Source organism: Sinohyriopsis cumingii, chromosome 4, assembly GCF_028554795.1.
Source record: "Sinohyriopsis cumingii isolate HCF-2022 chromosome 4, ASM2855479v2, whole genome shotgun sequence".
NCBI lineage: Eukaryota > Metazoa > Mollusca > Bivalvia > Unionida > Unionidae > Sinohyriopsis > Sinohyriopsis cumingii.
In genome coordinates this window covers 19,134,105-19,154,865 of record NC_142964.1, presented here as the reverse complement: position 1 = coordinate 19,154,865, position 20,761 = coordinate 19,134,105, and the positions used below count along the sequence as shown (strand labels likewise).

Genomic DNA, 20,761 nt, shown 5'->3' with positions numbered 1-20,761 from the left:
TTAATAGATGCCGCCGACGCGTTAGCGATAAAAAAACTTCAGAGGTGTTTTTATGAGGGATCAATTACCGGCGGCACCAAGGAATATTGAGACCGGCATAATTAACCTCGATAAATCCTCCGGAGCGGGAACTCATTGGGTTGCGTACGCGATTGATCCGCGTGCGATCGTCTATTTTGATTCATACGGGTTAGCCCCGCCGAACGAGTTCATGCGGTATATCCGGGCGTGTTCAGCCCCGGTTTTTTATTCCACGCTGCCAACACAGCAATTAAGTGACCCACCGATATGTGGCCGTGAGGTATTGAACGTACTCGCGGCGATTTCATCATCGCGGAAACCACCTCATGTGGTTGTAAACGAATACACTAGTGGGGTCGTAGAGGCCCGGCGGGTTAATTAAAAACACTGGTTTTTTTTACAATAACGATGATTGATATTTGGGGACGACCTATCTCGGCGCTGAAAGAATCCACGGAAACGCCCGCCACCAATGACATAAAAAAACTAATCGAGGATGAAATCGCTGAAACGTTGAACCTAACCAGTGTTGACCCGGGCGAAATAGTTGTATTTCAAGACCGCCAGGGTAAATTGAAATCCAGTAATGTGTCGCTGGATGACGTTTTAACACGACAGCGTGATGCCGCCGAGAACGCTATCGCGCTGTATACCAGCGACGGACGACTCAAACCGGGTGAACATCTACTGACGATAACGAATAGGGTAACATTAATCCAAGACGGTTTTATAAGGTTGGATAGATTGGTGACCGAACTTGACACGCAGGTGAAAAAATCTGTCACCGAGGTGAAAAAATCTGTCACCGATATACAACTCACTACCGCTAGTTTTTTTGGGACCCCGACGGTAACCGAACCGAATATTACAACAATAAAAAATACTATTTCGGAGTTTACAACGCTGTCGGGCCAATTTTACACGTTACGAAAAAATGTTAACAGGATCGATGACAACTTTGATAAATTTTTTGGTAAAAAAAATACCAAGCTGGATGAAATTACAACAACTATAAATGATATCACTGCGTATGGACAGGAAATAAGAACAATCAAAACTGATGTTGCAGCGAACAAAGGGAATATAGACGCGCATACAGGGGAAATAAAAACAATCAAAACTGATGTTGAAGCGAACAAAAAAAATGTAGACGCGTATGGAGGGGAAATAAGAACGATCAAAACTGATGTCGCAGCGAACAAAAAAAGTATAGACGCGTATGGAGGGGAAATAAGAACGATCAAAACTGATGTTGCAGCGAACAAGAATAATGTAGACGCGCATACAGGGGAAATAAGAACGATCAAAACTGATGTCGCAGCGAACAAAAAAAATGTAGACGCGTATGGAGGGGAAATAAGAACAATCAAAACTGATGTTGCAGCGAACAAAAAAAGTATAGACGCGTATGGAGGGGAAATAAGAACGATCAAAACTGATGTTGCAGCGAACAAAAAAAGTATAGACGCGAATACAGGGGAAATAGTAACGCTCAAAACTGATGTTGCAGCGAACAAAAAAAGTATAACCGAGAATACACGGGAAATAAATATACTCATTACTAAGGTTGCAGCGAACAAAAGGAATATAGACGCGCATACAGGGGAAATAGGAACGATCAAAACTGATGTTGCAGCGAACGGAAAAAATGTAGACGCGCATACACAGGAAATAAATACACTCATTACTAAGGTTGCAGCGAACAAAAGGAATATAGACGCGTATACAGGGGAAATAGGAACAATCAAACTTGATGTTGCAGCGAACAAAAAAAGTATAACCGAGAATACACGGGAAATAGAAACAATCAAAACTGATGTTGAAGCAAACAAAAAAAATGTAGACGCGCATACACAGGAAATAGTAACGCTCAAAACTAATGTTGGAGCGAACAAAAAAAATGTAGACGCGCATACACAGGAAATAGTAACGCTCAAAACTAATGTTGGAGCGAACAAAAAAAATGTAGACGCGCATACACAGGAAATAGTAACGCTCAAAACTAATGTTGGAGCGAACAAAAAAATGTAGACGCGCATACACAGGAAATAGTAACGCTCAAAACTAATGTTGAAGCAAACAAAAAAAATGTAGACGCGTATGGAGGGGAAATAATAACGCTCAAAACTAATGTTGAAGCGAACAAAAAAAGTATAGACGCGTATGGAGGGGAAATAAAAACAATCAAAACTGATGTTGCAGCGAACAGAAAAAGTATAACCGAGAATACACGGGAAATAGGAACGATCAAAACTGATGTTGCAGCGAACAAAAAAAGTATAGACGCGCATGTATATGAAATAGGAACAATCAAACTTGATGTTACAGCGAACAGAAAAAGTATAACCGAGAATACACGGGAAATAGGAACGATCAAAACTGATGTTGAAGCGATTAAAGACAGACTACCTAGAATGACAGAGCAACTCGAAAAAATAAAAATCCCTCATGAGAACGCCATCAACACAGTATACACAATTCGGCATGGATCATTCGATTGGACTCCTACGCATAATACAGTAAATATCACCGCAACTGTTAAGGGCATTTATCGATTGACATTGATTTCAGCGATGCAGTTCAGTATATCATCGTCGAGTTCATCCGGGTTTAACAATACAATATCAACAATCGTTGACAAAAATGCAACCGAACGGTTTACAATTAGAGCCGGACAAACATCACATGGTATGTGGAATTTGTAGTGGATTTAAGTGAGTAATTGAAAACAATAGTTCTTTTAAAATAAAATGATCACCAAGGTAATTGAATCAGAGGTATCACCGACGTCACATCAATATCGATTCGATACCGTAAAAGAGTTCTCCGCGAACTTGAAAACGCTTTCCGAACAATACCGCGCAAAAATAAAAAAATACCGCCGAAAAATAACCACCATCGACGTGGCCGTGTACTCGGTGTCCGGTATAGTAGCTGGTACCGGCGTCATTTTATCCACGGTGACCATGATGGCCCCGATCGCTGTTCCAATCGCTATCTCCGCGGCGACAACAATTGCTGGAGTCGCCAACGCAATCACTAGAAAGATATCATCGTGTTCTCAAAAAAAACTCAACGAGTATACAGTAAAACATCAAATAGTATCCGACGCGTACTCGAAATTATCCGGGTTGATCTCGTTGTCGATTGATAATTCGTTCCTATCCGATGTTGAATTCTCCACGATGGTCCAGTTGTATGGCTCCGCGATGTAAAAAATCGAAAATTTTCAACTGGAAGCCGGAAACCACGTCGCTGAAACCACTTCAATGGGCTTAAAACATTCTCCTGAAAACAAGCAGGTTGTTAATATTCGGTGTTGAAATTAAACACTAAAAACACCGAATAATAATAATGTCGCTGAACCCCGAAGGGTTTCAATTACTTCAACGGATCGCGGAGAACACCACTCCGGTACAAACAAGTATGATATCGATAACGTCAACGAAACCCGAATTCAGTGTGAACTTCCCATCATCGGTTCCAGTAAAGGAAATAGCGCTGGCAAAATTGCGAGTATATCACAGTTGGCCTAATATCCGAGCGGACGCATTTAACGGACAACAACCTAATAACTCGCTGATTTTTGCATGGACAAATAAGCCCGATGGGACCCCAAACTGGAAGGAGGTTATAATACCAACTGGGTCATACCAAATAGAACAAATCAATAAAGAATTTCAACGCAGGATAAAATCGATCACAGGAAAAGAATCAAAAATCGCTATTACGGTTCATGAACCGACGTTATCGTCGACGATTGAAATAAGCACACCGGGGTATATGGTTGATATTTATAACAGTTCAATAAGAACCATACTAGGATGGCCTAAGAATCCACCTCATGGAATCGCCGCGGACTTACACACGAATGCGCAATCGTATCATGAGATTACCCCCCGGTATCGAGATGATTTGTCTATTATAAAAAGCACGTTATTACCCAGCAGGTTTATATTTCAAAACAGGAATACCATGCAATGGTATTTTCCGTATAAGGAAACTCCTGAATCATCCGCCGTGGTCACAGTTAGTTTAAATGATATCACTGATGCGTTTGCCGAAATTAATCGTAATTACCGATCACAACTAGAACAGATACGGAAAACAAAAGCACGAAAACACGTTGAGGTGTTAAATCAACTTATATCAGACATGGAATATATTAATGAACGAATCGTTAAAACAATATCTGCTAACAGCGATGATAATAAACAAAAATTCCTAACCGAGTATAATATCACAGAAGCCAATTTACCCGATTTCAAGTTTCCAGGATACAACGCACCAGAACTAAGAAAATCTCTTAATGATTTTCTCGCCCCATCAACTATCCTCAGACACGATAACGGAGAGGATGGTAGGCATATTGCTCCATACAACGTAAATATTACGTCTGTGATAGCAATGAATCTAGTGTGTGATGTTATCGAAGGGAGTTATCAGGTGAATACCAAGCAATCAAATCAGGCTCAACAGTGGTATATCCTTTATTCATTTTCACCAACAGCCCCTCCGGGATTTTTAATCGTTGAGAGTCCGATTAATCCGGTCTATATGCGATGCCATAATCGGTTTTTAACAAGAATTAATTTTAAACTTACCGATCAGTCAAATAACCTAATTGATCTACAAGAGGAGGAGTTAGTGATCACTCTGTTTGTAAGATCATTGTAAATAGCCACTTAGCAGCAGGGGGGGGGGGGGGCGATGACATCGACGCGGTCGTCGGGCTTTTTTACCGGACGCTGACGACGCTGGGATCGGCGCGCAGAAGGTATTAATTAAACCAAATGACGATTGGATGATCCCCCCCACCAAGACGTCGTTTCTTTTTTACCAGGCGCTGACGACACCGGATCCCCTGAGTGCAGAAAGTATTAATTAAACCAAATGACGATTGGACAAAATGTCCGATTCGCCCCCCCCCCGTGCTGCTGGTAATACAATAGCAACGAATCCTAAAATCCAATTGAAAATCAAATATAAGATCCAGAGTTGTTCACTAATTTCATGGCTGCTTCTAAACGTCTTTCTCAAAGAAATTTGAAATCGAGGTCGCGAAAGACTCTCAAATATTCATTATAGAAGCTATTGGCATCATAAAGTCAAAGACGCTAAATTTAAAGCGAATTGAAGAATTTGATAATTAATAAAAACGCTTAAAAATGGTATGGCAAAATATTATGGTTCCGCTGGGGGTCGATCCCAGGACCTCTCGCGTGTGAGGCGAGCGTGATAACCACTACACTACGGAACCATTGGTTCGAAGGTTACAAAATACACTTTCTGATGATATCTGTACCTTTCATCGTCCTTCCATTAGTAATTATAGTTCATTCGGCACAGCATCATCAATATTATATGCATTTGTAGCTCAGTGACATGTCATGTCATGTCCGTATCTCAAAATGAAGTTAACATTACCGAATTCGTTTTGCTCAGGAACAATTTCAACACCATAATGATCAACGTACAGCTCAAAGCTACTCATTCGATACATGATACAAATCATGGTATGCATCATGTTGATCCTGGGGATATGGAAAGGTTCCTATTTAATGGAGAATTCAGATGTTATGCGTATTGCCATATGGCACATGTAAACCAGCAACATATTCATCATTTATTTGTCATTCTATTACTTTTCATTTCTACTAAATCTGTGCTTATGGTGCGATTTGTTTACTACGTAGACCACGAATGTCTTTCTGTGACACGCAACGACTGTCAAATCTTCGTTTGTTAATGATGTTATATATTAACAGTATTTACACCATGGCAAATAGATTAGATAGTTCAGTGCTTTGTCCTAGCGACATCTTCTCGATTGCATAGTTACCTCCCTTTGAATGTAATGTCAACTAACCAATAGCGTGTAACAGCGGTGCTTTGTGCATGGGCCGAAAATGGTAGGGACGATTCACTTCAGAAGGATACTTTGTCGGTTCAGCAATGACATACCACCACAGAGAAGCCATTACAAGTGTATTTCTATGAAAGGCTATATTTGTACATAAAACGTATCGCCATTGGAATATCGCTTATTTATCAGTCTATTGCAGCTGTGATCTCCCCTCTCGATCATGTAGAAAGAGTGTTCAAGTTTTGGAGTAGCTGATTTTGACTATATGCGGTGGCTTGCCTCTACTTCTCATTAGATTAATTGACCCAAAATTCTGCAGCGTCCGATTGACCCGCCAATGTGTTGATAGGGTTAACATATAGGAACCATGCCTAGCGAAGATGTTGCTGTCATGACTGTTCAGTCGTGTCTAAGAAATAGATCCTTCTATAACTGAAGGACCAACATTGCGTAACACATAAACACGGGACTCTCTCTATCTCTCTCCATGTAAAGAAGTGGTATTGATATTAGTAGTCTACCTCTTGCATGTACGCGGTTCTAATTGAATGCTAAAGCTGTCATCGAAGCAGAAGACCAGGATTCACACCGAGGTGTTTTTCACATACATCTTTCTTGTTTGTAACAATGTATACATAAGACTATCAACTGGAACGACTTTAGTTTATTCCAGCTAAAAGGTGTGTGTAACCAAAATGAGTCTACTTGACCTCTAAACAATCAAAGAGTTTAAGGCCGCCATTCGGAATACAGCATCTGCACATCATCACATTGTTAAGGTTTCAGTGTATATAAGATTAGGTTATCGTTAGTAACATCAAAGAGTTTTCTTGGGGTCAACAATTAAGATGTTTCAGCTAATCTAGTTAGCAAAGTAATACAGGAGTAACGAATCCTAAAATACAATTGAAAATCAAGTATAAGATTCAGTGCTGTTCACTAATTCCATGGCTGCTTCTAAACTTCTTTCTCAAAGACATTTGAAATCGAGGAGAATAAAAAATATTAAATTCTTGCTGTCAGGATCATAAAATCCAATCAGGTCATTCAGGATTTTCTTGACAGTTATATCATGAAAACGAAATAAGGAATAAGCGCCATGCAATTTGTCTACAACAAGATCAGCTATCATTGTATCATTGTAATCCTTTATGCATAGTTATGATCAAGAGGTTTACCAGCATCAAGGTGAAATTGTTAAATCTTTATAAGTAAAACATCTGCAATCTCATCTTAACCAGTGAACCCTTTATTACTGACAACAGTTCTTGCAATTTCACATTTGTATAATGAAGGTCCCGATATCTTTTGTTACTATTTTTAAAGTTATTTGTTAAACATTCTCGTATGGGCTTTCTCGCAAGATTAATTACACTATTTCTTCATTTCTTAAAGCTCACTAAATCTACTATTTCAGTCAGTGACATAATATGTGATCGTTTCAAAGGTCAAATGAAGGGAATCTCCTTGTAATGCTAGTATCTAATGAGGGTTATGGCCTGGTCGCGAAACACTCTCAAACATTCATGATAGAAGCTATTGGCATCATAAAGTCAATGACCCTAAATTTAAAGCGAATTGAAGAATTTGATAAGTAATAAAAGCGCTTAAAAATGGTATGGCAAAATATTATGGTTCCGCTGGGGGTCGATCCCAGGACCTCTCGCGTGTGAGGCGAGCGTGATAACCACTACACTACGGAACCATTGGTACTCAGCTTTCAAACTACACTTTGTGATGACAACTGTACCTTTCATGGTCCTTCCATTAGTTTTTATAGTTCATTCGGCACAGCATCATCAATGCTATCCGCGTTTGTAGCTCAGTAACATGTTATGTCTTTGTCTCAAAATGAAGTTAAAATTAGCTTAATTCGTTTTGCTCACGAACAATTTCAGCACCAGAATCATCAATGTCAAGATGAACGCTACTCATTCGATACATAGGTATTAGACGCGAGCTGGATGGAGAGAAAAAAAACATAATCTGAAGGAGAATTCTCATATAGAGTGACAAAATTACCTTAGATAACCCCCATGATCCTTTCTGGCATAGGACCCTCTCTATCATAATATATAAGAGGGAAGGTACGTAACTTCCAAATATTTAGTTCCACCCATGACCCTCGATTTCCTTCTTCTCTTTCCGTCTATAAAGGCACACGACCATACTATATGGCTTGTTCTACTCCGGAGATATTTTTCTATTCATCAAGCCATATTGACTTTTCTGCGTTGTACCAAACTGAAGTTACGGGCTCCGAAACGTGCGATTTCGCGAATTTTGTCTCTTGGGACAAGTACGTGCACATGTGGAAACCGGTGAACAGAGCTACATGTACCATGTTTGCGACTCTACGATGCAACCATCCTTGAATTACAGAAAAGTGGGAGATGCAAATGTAATTTCTACTTCCCATTAACTCGATTCAACTTAATGAACCATGTTCCATGCAAGAATTAGACATTGTCTTCTTCACTGCACATACATCGCATACATGAGACACGATTTTCAAAGTAGGTAATCTATGCGGCACACACATCAACGCCGAAATATGATTGGCTCAAAAGGGTATACTTATTATCACGTGAGCTCGGACTTGTCCCAGCAGCTAATCTAATCAGCGTGGTAATACAATAGCAACGAATCCTAAAATCCAATTGAAAATCAAATATAAGATCCAGTGGTGTTCACGAATTTCATGGCTGCTTCTAAACGTCTTTCTCAAAGAAATTTGAAATCGAGAGAATAAAAAACATTAGTTTGTTGCTGTCACGATCATAAAATTCAATCAGATCATTCAGGATTTTCTTGACAGTTATATCATGAAAAGGAAATAAGGAATAACCGCCATGCAATTTGCCTACAACAAAATCAGCTATCATTGTATCATTATAATCATTTTTGCATTGTTATGATCAAGAAAGTTACCAGCATCAAGGTGAAATCATCAAATCTTTAAAAACATCTGCAATCTCATCTTAACCAGTAAACTCTTTATTACTGACAACAGTTCTTGCAATTTGACATCTGTATAATGAAGGTCCCGATATCTTTTGATACTATTTTCAATGTTACTTGTTATACATTCTCGTATGGGCTTTCTCGCAAGAGTAATTACACTATTTCTTCATTTCTTAAAGCTACCTAATCTACTATTTCAGTCAGTGACATAATAAGTGATCGTCTCAAACCTCTTATGAAGGGAATCTGCTTGTAATGCTAGTATCTAATGAGGGTTATGACCTGGTCGCGAAACACTCTCAAACATTCATTATAGAAGCTATTGGCATCATAAAGTCAAGGACGCTAAATTTAAAGCGAATTGAAGAATTTGATAATTAATAAAAACGCTTAAAAATGGTTTCGCAAAATATTATGGTTCCGCTGGGGGTCGATCCCAGGACCTCTCGCGTGTGAGGCGAGCGTGATAACCACTACACTACGGAACCATTGGTTCGAATGTTACAAAATACACTTTCTGATGATATCTGTACCTTTCATCGTCCTTCCATTAGTAATTATAGTTCATTCGGCACAGCATCATCAATATTATACGCATTTGTAGCTCAGTGACATGTCATGTCATGTCCGTATCTCAAAATGAAGTTAACATTACCGAATTCGTTTTGCTCACGAACAATTTCAACACCATAATGATCAACGTACAGCTCAAAGCTACTCATTCGATACATGATATAAATCATGGTATGCATGATGTTGATCCTGGGGATATGGAAAGGTTCCTATTTGATGGAGAATTCAGATGTTATGCGTATTGCCATATGGCACATGTAAACCAGCAACATATGCATCATTTATTTGTCATTCTATTACTTTTCATTTCTACTAAATCTGTGCTTATGGTGCGATTTGTTTACTACGTAGACCACGTATATCTTTCTGTGACACGCAACGGCTGTCAAATCTTCGTTTGTTAATGATTTGATATATTAACAGTATTTACACCATGGCAAATAGATTAGATAGTTCAGTGCTTTGTCCTAGCGACATCTTCTCGATTGCATAGTTACCTCCCTTTGAATGTAATGTCAACTAACCAATAGCGTGTAACAGCGGTGCTTTGTGCATGGGCCGAAAATGGTAGGGACGATTCACTTCAGAAGGATACTTTGTCGGTTCAGCAATGACATACCACCACAGAGAAGCCATTACAAGTGTATTTCTATGAAAGGCTATCTTTGTACATAAAACGTATCGCCATTGGAATATCGCTTATTTATCAGTCTATTGCAGCTGTGATCTCCCCTTTCGATCATGTAGAAAGAGTGTTCAAGTTTTGGAGTAGCTGATTTTGACTATATGCGGTGGCTTGCCTCTACTTCTCATTAGATTAATTGACCCAAAATTCTGCAGCGTCTGATTGACCCTCCATTGTGTTGATAGGGTTAACATATAGGAACCATGCCTAGCGAAGATGTTGCTGTCATGACTGTTCAGTCGTGTCTAAGAAATAGATCCTTCTATAACTGAAGGACCAACATTGCGTAACACATAAACACGGGACTCTCTCTATCTCTCTCCATGTAAAGAAGTGGTATTGATATTAGTAGTCTACCTCTTGCATGTACGCGGTTCTAATTGAATGCTAAAGCTGTCATCGAAGCAGAAGACCAGGATTCACACCGAGGTGTTTTTCACATACATCTTTCTTGTTTGTAACAATGTATACATAAGAGTATCAACTGGAACGACTTTAGTTTATTCCAGCTAAAAGGTGTGTGTAACCAAAATGAGTCTACTTGACCTCTAAACAATCAAAGAGTTTAAGGCCGCCATTCGGAATACAGCATCTGCACATCATCACATTGTTAAGGTTTCAGTGTATATAAGATTAGGTTATCGTTAGTAACATCAAAGAGTTTTCTTGGGGTCAACAATTAAGATGTTTCAGCTAATCTAGTTAGCAAAGTAATACAGGAGTACCGAATCCTAAAATACAATTGAAAATCAAGTATAAGATTCAGTGCTGTTCACTAATTCCATGGCTGCTTCTAAACTTCTTTCTCAAAGACATTTGAAATCGAGGAGAATAAAAAATATTAAATTCTTGCTGTCAGGATCATAAAATCCAATCAGGTCATTCAGGATTTTCTTGACAGTTATATCATGAAAACGAAATAAGGAATAAGCGCCATGCAATTTGTCTACAACAAGATCAGCTATCATTGTATCATTGTAATCCTTTATGCATAGTTATGATCAAGAGGTTTACCAGCATCAAGGTGAAATTGTTAAATCTTTATAAGTAAAACATCTGCAATCTCATCTTAACCAGTGAACCCTTTATTACTGACAACAGTTCTTGCAATTTCACATTTGTATAATGAAGGTCCCGATATCTTTTGTTACTATTTTTAAAGTTATTTGTTAAACATTCTCGTATGGGCTTTCTCGCAAGATTAATTACACTATTTCTTCATTTCTTAAAGCTCACTAAATCTACTATTTCAGTCAGTGACATAATATGTGATCGTTTCAAAGGTCAAATGAAGGGAATCTCCTTGTAATGCTAGTATCTAATGAGGGTTATGGCCTGGTCGCGAAACACTCTCAAACATTCATGATAGAAGCTATTGGCATCATAAAGTCAATGACCCTAAATTTAAAGCGAATTGAAGAATTTGATAAGTAATAAAAGCGCTTAAAAATGGTATGGCAAAATATTATGGTTCCGCTGGGGGTCGATCCCAGGACCTCTCGCGTGTGAGGCGAGCGTGATAACCACTACACTACGGAACCATTGGTACTCAGCTTTCAAACTACACTTTGTGATGACAACTGTACCTTTCATGGTCCTTCCATTAGTTTTTATAGTTCATTCGGCACAGCATCATCAATGCTATCCGCGTTTGTAGCTCAGTAACATGTTATGTCTTTGTCTCAAAATGAAGTTAAAATTAGCTTAATTCGTTTTGCTCACGAACAATTTCAGCACCAGAATCATCAATGTCAAGATGAACGCTACTCATTCGATACATAGGTATTAGACGCGAGCTGGATGGAGAGAAAAAAAACATAATCTGAAGGAGAATTCTCATATAGAGTGACAAAATTACCTTAGATAACCCCCATGATCCTTTCTGGCATAGGACCCTCTCTATCATAATATATAAGAGGGAAGGTACGTAACTTCCAAATATTTAGTTCCACCCATGACCCTCGATTTCCTTCTTCTCTTTCCGTCTATAAAGGCACACGACCATACTATATGGCTTGTTCTACTCCGGAGATATTTTTCTATTCATCAAGCCATATTGACTTTTCTGCGTTGTACCAAACTGAAGTTACGGGCTCCGAAACGTGCGATTTCGCGAATTTTGTCTCTTGGGACAAGTACGTGCACATGTGGAAACCGGTGAACAGAGCTACATGTACCATGTTTGCGACTCTACGATGCAACCATCCTTGAATTACAGAAAAGTGGGAGATGCAAATGTAATTTCTACTTCCCATTAACTCGATTCAACTTAATGAACCATGTTCCATGCAAGAATTAGACATTGTCTTCTTCACTGCACATACATCGCATACATGAGACACGATTTTCAAAGTAGGTAATCTATGCGGCACACACATCAACGCCGAAATATGATTGGCTCAAAAGGGTATACTTATTATCACGTGAGCTCGGACTTGTCCCAGCAGCTAATCTAATCAGCGTGGTAATACAATAGCAACGAATCCTAAAATCCAATTGAAAATCAAATATAAGATCCAGTGGTGTTCACGAATTTCATGGCTGCTTCTAAACGTCTTTCTCAAAGAAATTTGAAATCGAGAGAATAAAAAACATTAGTTTGTTGCTGTCACGATCATAAAATTCAATCAGATCATTCAGGATTTTCTTGACAGTTATATCATGAAAAGGAAATAAGGAATAACCGCCATGCAATTTGCCTACAACAAAATCAGCTATCATTGTATCATTATAATCATTTTTGCATTGTTATGATCAAGAAAGTTACCAGCATCAAGGTGAAATCATCAAATCTTTAAAAACATCTGCAATCTCATCTTAACCAGTAAACTCTTTATTACTGACAACAGTTCTTGCAATTTGACATCTGTATAATGAAGGTCCCGATATCTTTTGATACTATTTTCAATGTTACTTGTTATACATTCTCGTATGGGCTTTCTCGCAAGAGTAATTACACTATTTCTTCATTTCTTAAAGCTACCTAATCTACTATTTCAGTCAGTGACATAATAAGTGATCGTCTCAAACCTCTTATGAAGGGAATCTGCTTGTAATGCTAGTATCTAATGAGGGTTATGACCTGGTCGCGAAACACTCTCAAACATTCATTATAGAAGCTATTGGCATCATAAAGTCAAGGACGCTAAATTTAAAGCGAATTGAAGAATTTGATAATTAATAAAAACGCTTAAAAATGGTTTCGCAAAATATTATGGTTCCGCTGGGGGTCGATCCCAGGACCTCTCGCGTGTGAGGCGAGCGTGATAACCACTACACTACGGAACCATTGGTTCGAATGTTACAAAATACACTTTCTGATGATATCTGTACCTTTCATCGTCCTTCCATTAGTAATTATAGTTCATTCGGCACAGCATCATCAATATTATACGCATTTGTAGCTCAGTGACATGTCATGTCATGTCCGTATCTCAAAATGAAGTTAACATTACCGAATTCGTTTTGCTCACGAACAATTTCAACACCATAATGATCAACGTACAGCTCAAAGCTACTCATTCGATACATGATATAAATCATGGTATGCATGATGTTGATCCTGGGGATATGGAAAGGTTCCTATTTGATGGAGAATTCAGATGTTATGCGTATTGCCATATGGCACATGTAAACCAGCAACATATGCATCATTTATTTGTCATTCTATTACTTTTCATTTCTACTAAATCTGTGCTTATGGTGCGATTTGTTTACTACGTAGACCACGTATATCTTTCTGTGACACGCAACGGCTGTCAAATCTTCGTTTGTTAATGATTTGATATATTAACAGTATTTACACCATGGCAAATAGATTAGATAGTTCAGTGCTTTGTCCTAGCGACATCTTCTCGATTGCATAGTTACCTCCCTTTGAATGTAATGTCAACTAACCAATAGCGTGTAACAGCGGTGCTTTGTGCATGGGCCGAAAATGGTAGGGACGATTCACTTCAGAAGGATACTTTGTCGGTTCAGCAATGACATACCACCACAGAGAAGCCATTACAAGTGTATTTCTATGAAAGGCTATCTTTGTACATAAAACGTATCGCCATTGGAATATCGCTTATTTATCAGTCTATTGCAGCTGTGATCTCCCCTTTCGATCATGTAGAAAGAGTGTTCAAGTTTTGGAGTAGCTGATTTTGACTATATGCGGTGGCTTGCCTCTACTTCTCATTAGATTAATTGACCCAAAATTCTGCAGCGTCTGATTGACCCTCCATTGTGTTGATAGGGTTAACATATAGGAACCATGCCTAGCGAAGATGTTGCTGTCATGACTGTTCAGTCGTGTCTAAGAAATAGATCCTTCTATAACTGAAGGACCAACATTGCGTAACACATAAACACGGGACTCTCTCTATCTCTCTCCATGTAAAGAAGTGGTATTGATATTAGTAGTCTACCTCTTGCATGTACGCGGTTCTAATTGAATGCTAAAGCTGTCATCGAAGCAGAAGACCAGGATTCACACCGAGGTGTTTTTCACATACATCTTTCTTGTTTGTAACAATGTATACATAAGAGTATCAACTGGAACGACTTTAGTTTATTCCAGCTAAAAGGTGTGTGTAACCAAAATGAGTCTACTTGACCTCTAAACAATCAAAGAGTTTAAGGCCGCCATTCGGAATACAGCATCTGCACATCATCACATTGTTAAGGTTTCAGTGTATATAAGATTAGGTTATCGTTAGTAACATCAAAGAGTTTTCTTGGGGTCAACAATTAAGATGTTTCAGCTAATCTAGTTAGCAAAGTAATACAGGAGTACCGAATCCTAAAATACAATTGAAAATCAAGTATAAGATTCAGTGCTGTTCACTAATTCCATGGCTGCTTCTAAACTTCTTTCTCAAAGACATTTGAAATCGAGGAGAATAAAAAATATTAAATTCTTGCTGTCAGGATCATAAAATCCAATCAGGTCATTCAGGATTTTCTTGACAGTTATATCATGAAAACGAAATAAGGAATAAGCGCCATGCAATTTGTCTACAACAAGATCAGCTATCATTGTATCATTGTAATCCTTTATGCATAGTTATGATCAAGAGGTTTACCAGCATCAAGGTGAAATTGTCAAATCTTTATAAGTAAAACATCTGCAATCTCATCTTAACCAGTAAACCCTTTATTACTGACAACAGTTCTTGCAATTTCACATTTGTATAATGAAGGTCCCGATATCTTTTGTTACTATTTTTAAAGTTATTTGTTAAACATTCTCGTATGGGCTTTCTCGCAAGATTAATTACACTATTTCTTCATTTCTTAAAGCTCACTAAATCTACTATTTCAGTCAGTGACATAATATGTGATCGTTTCAAAGGTCAAATGAAGGGAATCTCCTTGTAATGCTAGTATCTAATGAGGGTTATGACCTGGTCGCGAAAGACTCTCAAATATTCATTATAGAAGCTATTGGCATCATAAAGTCAATGACCCTAAATTCAAAGCGAACTGAAGAATTTGATAAGTAATCAAAGCGCTTAAAAATGGTATGGCAAAATATTATGGTTCCGCTGGGGGTCGATCCCAGGACCTCTCGCGTGTGAGGCGAGCATGATAACCACTACACTACGGAACCATTGGTACTCAGCTTCCAAACTACACTTTGTGATGACAACCGTACCTTTCATGGTCCTTCCATTAGTTTTTATAGTTCATTTGGCACAGGGGCCCCGAGTGGCCGAGTGGTCTAAAGCGCTCTTCGTTACGGATCACTGCCATCTCACCTCTGCCTGCGTCGGTTCGAGTCTAAGATTCAGCCAATATGGGTATGTGAGAAAGCTTGCCAGTAGCTTCTCGTGGGTCGGTGGTTCTTTCCGGGGTTTTCCCGGGTTCTTCCTCCACCATTAATACTGGCCGCCATATATAGCCTATCGTGTGCTGAAAAATGGCGTTAAACCCCACAACAACATCATTCGGCACAGCATCATCAATGCTATCCGCGTTTGTAGCTCAGTAACATGTTATGTCTGTGTCTCAAAATGAAGTTAAAATTAGCTGAATTCGTTTTGCTCACGAACAATTTCAGCACCATAATCATCAATGTCAAGCTCAACGCTACTCATTCGATACATAGGTGATACACGCGAGCTGGATGGAGACAAAAAAAAAACACATTATCTGAAGGAGAATTCTTATATAGAGCGACAAAATTACCTTAGATAACCCCCATGATCCTTTCTGGCATAGGACCCTCTCTATCATAATATATAAGAGGGAAGGTACGTAACTTCCAAATATTTAGTTCCACCCATGACCCTCGATTTCCTTCTTCTCTTTCCGTCTATAAAGGCACACGACCATACTATATGGCTTGTTCTACTCCGGAGATATTTTTCTATTCATCAAGCCATATTGACTTTTCTGCGTTGTACCAAACTGAAGTTACGGGCTCCGAAACGTGCGATTTCGCGAATTTTGTCTCTTGGGACAAGTACGTGCACATGTGGAAACCGGTGAACAGAGCTACATGTACCATGTTTGCGACTCTACGATGCAACCATCCTTGAATTACAGAAAAGTGGGAGATGCAAATGTAATTTCTACTTCCCATTAACTCGATTCAACTTAATGAACCATGTTCCATGCAAGAATTAGACATTGTCTTCTTCACTGCACATACATCGCATACATGAGACACGATTTTCAAAGTAGGTAATCTATGCGGCACACACGTCAACGCCGAAATATGATTGGCTCAAAAGGTTATACTTATTATCACGTGAGCTCGGACTTGTCCCAGCAGCTAATCTAATCAGCGTGGTAATACAATAGCAACGAATCCAAAAATCCAATTGAAAATCAAATATAAGATCCAGTGGTGTTCACGAATTTCATGGCTGCTTCTAAACGTCTTTCTCAAAGAAATTTGAAATCGAGGAGAATAAAAAACATTAGTTTGTTGCTGTCACGATCATAAAATTCAATCAGATCATTCAGGATTTTCTTGACAGTTATATCATGAAAAGGAAATAAGGAATAACCGCCATGCAATTTGCCTACAACAAAATCAGCTATCATTGTATCATTATAATCATTTTTGCATTGTTATGATCAAGAAAGTTACCAGCATCAAGGTGAAATCATCAAATCTTTAAAAACATCTGCAATCTCATCTTAACCAGTAAACTCTTTATTACTGACAACAGTTCTTGCAATTTGACATCTGTATAATGAAGGTCCCGATATCTTTTGATACTATTTTCAATGTTACTTGTTATACATTCTCGTATGGGCTTTCTCGCAAGAGTAATTACACTATTTCTTCATTTCTTAAAGCTACCTAATCTACTATTTCAGTCAGTGACATAATAAGTGATCGTCTCAAACCTCTTATGAAGGGAATCTGCTTGTAATGCTAGTATCTAATGAGGGTTATGACCTGGTCGCGAAAGACTCTCAAATATTCATTATAGAAGCTATTGGCATCATAAAGTCAAGGACCCTAAATTTAACAGCGAATTGAAGAATTTGATAATTAATAAAAACGCTTAAAAATGGTTTGGCAAAATATTATGGTTCCGCTGAGGGTCGATCCCAGGACCTCTCGCGTGTGAGGCGAGCGTGATAACCACTACACTACGGAACCATTGGTTCGAATGTTACAAAATACACTTTCTGATGATATCTGTACCTTTCATCGTCCTTCCATTAGTAATTATAGTTCATTCGGCACAGCATCATCAATATTATACGCATTTGTAGCTCAGTGACATGTCATGTCATGTCCGTATCTCAAAATGAAGTTAACATTACCGAATTCGTTTTGCTCACGAACAATTTCAACACCATAATGATCAACGTACAGCTCAAAGCTACTAATTCGATACATGATATAAATCATGGTATGCATGATGTTGATCCTGGGGATATGGAAAGGTTCCTATTTGATGGAGAATTCAGATGTTATGCGTATTGCCATATGGCACATGTAAACCAGCAACATATGCATCATTTATTTGTCATTCTATTACTTTTCATTTCTACTAAATCTGTGCTTATGGTGCGATTTGTTTACTACGTAGACCACGTATATCTTTCTGTGACACGCAACGGCTGTCAAATCTTCGTTTGTTAATGATTTGATATATTAACAGTATTTACACCATGGCAAATAGATTAGATAGTTCAGTGCTTTGTCCTAGCGACATCTTCTCGATTGCATAGTTACCTCCCTTTGAATGTAATGTCAACTAACCAATAGCGTGTAACAGCGGTGCTTTGCGCATGGGCCGAAAATGGTAGGGACGATTCACTTCAGAAGGATACTTTGTCGGTTCAGCAATGACATACCACCACAGAGAAGCCATTACAAGTGTATTTCTATGAAAGGCTATATTTGTACATAAAACGTATCGCCATTGGAATATCGCTTATTTATCAGTCTATTGCAGCTGTGATCTCCCCTTTCGATCATGTAGAAAGAGTGTTCAAGTTTTGGAGTAGCTGATTTTGACTATATGCGGTGGCTTGCCTCTACTTCTCATTAGATTAATTGACCCAAAATTCTGCAGCGTCTGATTGACCCTCCATTGTGCTGATAGGGTTAACATATAGGAACCATGCCTAGCGAAGATGTTGCTGTCATGACTGTTCAGTCGTGTCTAAGAAATAGATCCTTCTATAACTGAAGGACCAACATTGCGTAACACATAAACACGGGACTCTCTCTATCTCTCTCCATGTAAAGAAGTGGTATTGATATTAGTAGTCTACCTCTTGCATGTACGCGGTTCTAATTGAATGCTAAAGCTATCATCGAAGCAGAAGACCAGGATTCACACCGAGGTGTTTTTCACATACATCTTTCTTGTTTGTAACAATGTATACATAAGACTATCAACTGGAACGACTTTAGTTTATTCCAGCTAAAAGGTGTGTGTAACCAAAATGAGTCTACTTGACCTCTAAACAATCAAAGAGTTTAAGGCCGCCATTCAGAATACAGCATCTGCACATCATCACATTGTTAAGGTTTCAGTGTATATAAGATTAGGTTATCGTTAGTAACATCAAAGAGTTTTCTTGGGGTCAACAATTAAGATGTTTCAGCTAATCTAGTTAGCAAAGTAATACAGGAGTAACGAATCCTAAAATACAATTGAAAATCAAGTATAAGATTCAGTGCTGTTCACTAATTCCATGGCTGCTTCTAAACTTCTTTCTCAAAGACATTTGAAATCGAGGAGAATAAAAAATATTAAATTCTTGCTGTCAGGATCATAAAATCCAATCAGGTCATTCAGGATTTTCTTGACAGTTATATCATGAAAACGAAATAAGGAATAAGCGCCATGCAATTTGTCTACAACAAGATCAGCTATCATTGTATCATTGTAATCCTTTATGCATAGTTATGATCAAGAGGTTTACCAGCATCAAGGTGAAATTGTTAAATCTTTATAAGTAAAACATCTGCAATCTCATCTTAACCAGTGAACCCTTTATTACTGACAACAGTTCTTGCAATTTCACATTTGTATAATGAAGGTCCCGATATCTTTTGTTACTATTTTTAAAGTTATTTGTTAAACATTCTCGTATGGGCTTTCTCGCAAGATTAATTACACTATTTCTTCATTTCTTAAAGCTCACTAAATCTACTATTTCAGTCAGTGACATAATATGTGATCGTTTCAAAGGTCAAATGAAGGGAATCTCCTTGTAATGCTAGTATCTAATGAGGGTTATGGCCTGGTCGCGAAACACTCTCAAACATTCACGATAGAAGCTATTGGCATCATAAAGTCAATGACCCTAAATTCAAAGCGAACTGAAGAATTTGATAAGTAATAAAAGCGTTTAAAAATGGTATGGCAAAATATTATGGTTCCGCTGGGGGTCGATCCCAGGACCTCTCGCGTGTGAGGCGAGCGTGATAACCACTACACTACGGAACCATTGGTACTCAGCTTCCAAACTACACTTTGTGATGACAACCGTACCTTTCATGGTCCTTCCATTAATTTTTATAGTTCATTCGGCACAGCATCATCAGTGCTATCCGCGTTTGTAGCTCAGTAACATGTTATGTCTGTGTCTCAAAATGAAGTTAAAATTAGCTGAATTCGTTTTGCTCACGAACAATTTCAGCACCATAATCATCAATGTCAAGCTCAACGCTACTCATTCGATACATAGGTGATATACGCGAGCTGGATGGAGACAAAAAAAAACACATTATCTGAAGGAGAATTCTTATATAGAGTGACAAAATTACCTTAGATAACCCCCATGATCCTTTCTGGCATAGGACCCTCTCTATCATAATATATAAGAGGGAAGGTACGTAACTTCCAAATATTTCGTTCCACCCATGACCCTCGATTTCCTTCTTCTCTTTCCGTCTATAAAGGCACACGACCATACTATATGGCTTGTTCTACTCCGGAGATATTTTTCTATTCATCAAGCCATATTGACTTTTCTGAAGTTACGGGCTCCGAAACGTGCGATTTCGCGAATTTGGTCTCTTGGGACAAGTACGTGCACATGTGGAAACCGGTGAACAGAGCTACATGTACCATGTTTGCGACTCTACGATGCAACCATCCTTGAATTACAGAAAAGTGGGAGATGCAAACGTAATTTTTACTTCCCATTAACTCGATTCAACTTAATGAACCATGTTC

At 38.5% G+C, this 20,761-nt stretch overlaps 8 non-coding genes across 8 annotated transcripts; all 8 read right to left on the bottom strand.

Annotated features, from left to right (window-relative positions):
- Nucleotides 1–5,208: 5,208 nt before the first annotated feature.
- Trnav-cac (transfer RNA valine (anticodon CAC)) lies at nt 5,209–5,281 on the bottom strand. Its single transcript has one exon. It is a non-coding gene; the product is annotated as a tRNA-Val (tRNA).
- A 2,238-nt stretch (nt 5,282–7,519) lies between these two features.
- Nucleotides 7,520–7,592, bottom strand: Trnav-cac (transfer RNA valine (anticodon CAC)). Its single transcript has one exon. It is a non-coding gene; the product is annotated as a tRNA-Val (tRNA).
- Nucleotides 7,593–9,266: 1,674 nt separating this feature from the next.
- On the bottom strand, nt 9,267–9,339 carry Trnav-cac (transfer RNA valine (anticodon CAC)). Its single transcript has one exon. It is a non-coding gene; the product is annotated as a tRNA-Val (tRNA).
- A 2,238-nt stretch (nt 9,340–11,577) lies between these two features.
- On the bottom strand, nt 11,578–11,650 carry Trnav-cac (transfer RNA valine (anticodon CAC)). The gene has a single exon. It is a non-coding gene; the product is annotated as a tRNA-Val (tRNA).
- A 1,674-nt stretch (nt 11,651–13,324) lies between these two features.
- On the bottom strand, nt 13,325–13,397 carry Trnav-cac (transfer RNA valine (anticodon CAC)). Its single transcript has one exon. It is a non-coding gene; the product is annotated as a tRNA-Val (tRNA).
- Nucleotides 13,398–15,635: 2,238 nt separating this feature from the next.
- On the bottom strand, nt 15,636–15,708 carry Trnav-cac (transfer RNA valine (anticodon CAC)). The gene has a single exon. It is a non-coding gene; the product is annotated as a tRNA-Val (tRNA).
- Nucleotides 15,709–17,645: 1,937 nt separating this feature from the next.
- Trnav-cac (transfer RNA valine (anticodon CAC)) lies at nt 17,646–17,718 on the bottom strand. The gene has a single exon. It is a non-coding gene; the product is annotated as a tRNA-Val (tRNA).
- Nucleotides 17,719–19,956: 2,238 nt separating this feature from the next.
- Trnav-cac (transfer RNA valine (anticodon CAC)) lies at nt 19,957–20,029 on the bottom strand. Its single transcript has one exon. It is a non-coding gene; the product is annotated as a tRNA-Val (tRNA).
- Nucleotides 20,030–20,761: the final 732 nt, after the last annotated feature.